Raw genomic sequence first — 4002 nt, 5'->3', positions numbered from 1 at the left:
TTTGTTTGTACATTTGTTCTCCATCCCAGGTTGAGTTTCACTTATATCTCTTTAGAAAACTTGCTATTCTCAAGGCCTGATTTGGGTCCTGCGAATTACTGCAAGGAGGTGAAATAATTAGAAGTTGGGAAGTTTAAAGATTTCATGGCACCCAGGTGTTCAATAAGGGCAAACTTAACTGTAGTTGGGATACATCTGGTACATTTTCTGGTTCAGTTCTTGGACACGAAACTGTAGGAATTTCGCATGTTGTCTCATTCCAAAGGACTTGTTTATACCATAGGTTACACCGTAGGTTTTGATGAAGCATTGTATCTTTGTACTTGAACTCTTAAAGAACAGTGAGGAAGGAGGAACTCTATGTATCCTAGGATTTGGGGGTGGGGAATGTCCCTTAAACCATGGGTAAGCATTCATCATTCATTCAGATAGCAAACATGCTAAGGTCCCAAGAATGAAAAGATAAAACAGTGATCCTGCTTTGGAAGAGTGGGGTCATTGTAGACATACACAGAGTGAATGGTTACAGGACTATGTGACTTAAAATTCATTGATCCTCTCACCTGTCTTTAATTTTCCACCTCATGTCCTTCATTACCCAGCTTAGGGTCAGCAGACCATGTTTAGTTACAGTCACTCTTGGCTACAGTAAATTGCCTCACTCCATCTCTTGCTTCATTATATGGACTTGCCTGGCTCAGCTCCAGTTTTGGTTAAGGTCAGTACGCCACCTTTGCACTTGTGCAAGCTGACTGTGTTTAAAGTCATGACCTCAAGTAGACCTTAGTACCATCTGACAATCCTACTCTATCCCATTTACTCTTTCACTCTCCTTGAAAACTCTTACATTTTAATACCTTTCCTACCCTCACTCTCAGCCTATGACCTTTTTTTTTTTTTTTAACTTAGAAAATAGAAACAAGGAAATTTCCACAGGCTCCTGCCAGCACATCTACTTACCTACTTACATTTGTGTTTGTACTTGTCTTTCCTCGAGTTATATATTGTTCTTGCCCTACTTAGGGCAAGCTCTTCCATGTGTGGACTAGATTCCATACCTTCTCTGTTCCGAGGGCCCAGATGGAGCCATTCTTCTGTTCATTTTCCTCTAGTAGAGCATTTCCATCAGCCTACAGACATGCTGTTATTTCACGTTAAATCTGATCCACATCCATCCCTTAAGATACCATCTCCTTTCTCTGCTCTTTACAGCAAAGCTCAATAGTTATTTACCTTTACACTACCTTTACTTTTCTCTCTCGAACCCACTCCAATGAGGATTTTGACTCCACTGATACTGCCCAGGTAAAGATCGCCAGAACCTCCCTGGTACTTAATCCAGTGGTTAATTCTCACTCCTCTTTGAAATGCTTTGCTTATTTGCTGTGTAGGCAGAATAACAACCCCCCGCCCCCAAGACGTTAGCTCACATCCTTAATCTCTGGGACCTATAAATATGTTATCTTACATGGCAAAAGGGATTCTGGCCGTGACTGTTGAGGATCTTGAGCTGGGGGGATTATCCTGGGTTTTCTGGGGGCCTGATCTAATTGCATGGGTCCTTGAAAGCAGAGAGTCTTTCTTGACTGAGCTCAGATGTGACTGGGGAAGAATGGTTGGGTAGATGTAGTATTGTTGGCTTTGGAAGATAGAGGAAGGGGGCCTCTAGAGCCTGGAAAGTCAAGGAAACATTTTCCCTTAAGAGCCGCCAAAAAAGAACTCCGCCTACGAACACCTTGATTTTAGTCGACTCCTACAGAACTGTAGGATCACTTCTATCGTTTCAATCCACTGAGTTTGTGTTTTGTTACAGCAGTAATAGAAAACTAATACACGTTTTTGCCTTCTAGGACACCATACTTTGCGTTTTTGCTGAGGTTAGCAGCCACACCTCAGTTTGAGTTTCTGGTTCTTTGTTAGGCCCTGCACTTCTGCTCTATCTACCTGGACTCTATTCTCTGGACTCTAGACCCACTGTCCAGTGCTACTTGACATATCTCATGTATGTCTCATAGTTCAAAGTTCACTTCCTGCTCAAATGTAACTTTTGCGAGACTTTCCATGACCAGGCTATTTAAAATTGCCACCAGCACACCACTGTTATGCTCTATTGCCCTGTTAGGCTTTAGTTTCCTCCATGGCACCATTTCACAGATTTTATTGTTTGTCTCTTCCCAGCAGAATATAAACACACGGCACGGCTTTTTTTTTTTTTTTTGGGTGTGGGGGTGTCTGTTTTGTTCATCATATCTTCCCCTAGAATGGTGTTTGGGAAATGACGGCATGAATAGAGGCATAGGTAATGACGGTACTATGGAGAAGGGAGTAGCTAAACCTGACCTGGGGCACGTTACCAAGTCCACAGTGATCATCTGAGCTGGGCTTGAAGTGTGAGGTAAAAGGTTGATGTGCGAGAGAGTACTCTACCTTCACTAGGATGGCTGTAATAAAAAAGATGGACAATAACAAGTCTTGGCAAGAGTGTGAAGAAATTGGAATCCTGATACATGGCTGATGGCAGTGTACAGCTGCTTTCAAATACAGTTTGTCACTTTCTCAAAAGTTAAACAGTTGCCATATGACCCAACAATTCGAGTATAGCCAATATCCAATTTTAGATGTATACCTGAGAGAACTGCAAATGTTGGTTGTTGGCTAGGATGGGCATTGGGAATAAAGAGTGACTGCTAATGGGTATGGAGTTTTCTTTTTGGGCTGATGAAAATGTTCTGGAATTAGTGGTGATGGTTGCACGACAGTGAGTACGAAATGCCACTGAATTGCATTTAAAAAAAGGATGTGGGGGAAGGTAATTTCAGGCAGAAGAAATACAAGGGAGTGGAAGTATGAGAGCAAGCAGGTTTGGGGGAAGGTATGATTTAATCTGGGGGGGGGGTATTGGGTTTGTGCCAGGTAGGTTTGGTCGTCATCAGACCGGGTAGTGTACCAGACGGTGCCTCTCTTTCCCCTCAAGGAGGCAACAACTCATTGGGTCAGAGATAGACAGTTGGCCCAAAGCTAACCAGTGGCCAGTAGATAGATGCTCTGTTTCAACTGAGGGAGGCTCTTGGATGTGAGCAGCTGGGGAGGCCAATGTATGCGTTGAGTCTGTATGACTTGAGTGAGTAATCAGGACAGAGGGAGGAGTCTGGAGCAGCAGCCTAGGGAAGCAAAATGGAGAAACTATGGCCTGGGAATATGGGAGAAATGCCTTGGCTCCAGCCAAATTCTGAGTTCCACTTTCCCATTAGGACTAGTTGCATGCTTCCTCTGGAGTCCTTTCAGTGCTTTCTTCCCCCTCCCTCCCTCCTTGTTTGAAGCAGTTTGAGTCAGTTTCTTAATAGCCAATAGAGCCTTAATTTGAAGGGATTATATAAATAGCATGTTAAGTGCTGTGACAAGTACCTATAGGAAGAGTGATGATTTATTTGGTGAGTATTTGAGCACCTGCCACATACTATATACTAGGCAGTGGGAATACAGTGGCGAACAAGACCAACTCTGCCCTTACGGGGCTTAGATTCTAGTGGAAAAGGTAAATGAAAGTGGAACAGAATAAACAGGTACACCAATAGGTAATACACTTTCAGATGGTGATTGGTGCTATGAAAATAGGAAGAAAGTAAAGCAGGTAAGGGGCTAGTGACGGGTTATCTGTGGAGTTTTGTGGAAAGGTCAGTGGAGGTCTGAGGAAGGGGAAGGAGCTTACTATGTGCAAATGGTGTGAAGGCAGTGGAAGAACTTTCCAATCTGTGCGTAAGTATGTGTAAACTTGAAAGGAAGAGCTTGACATGTATGTTCAGCGAACAGCAGTGTGGGTAGTATGGCTGGAGTGTAGTAGGGAGTGAAGGCGAAATTTAGGCAGAGGCCAGGTTGTGTTGATTTGGTGAGTCTGGAAAGCTTGGGGTCACATTGCAGAGGGTATTATGTATCATAGCAAGAAATTTGAAAATGTATCTACTGTTTCTCAGTCAGGAGGAAACATCAGACTCCACGGTGTGG

This window comes from Rhinolophus ferrumequinum, chromosome 9 (assembly GCF_004115265.2).
Source record: "Rhinolophus ferrumequinum isolate MPI-CBG mRhiFer1 chromosome 9, mRhiFer1_v1.p, whole genome shotgun sequence".
Lineage (NCBI taxonomy): Eukaryota > Metazoa > Chordata > Mammalia > Chiroptera > Rhinolophidae > Rhinolophus > Rhinolophus ferrumequinum.
Note: the sequence above shows the minus strand (reverse complement) of the source record.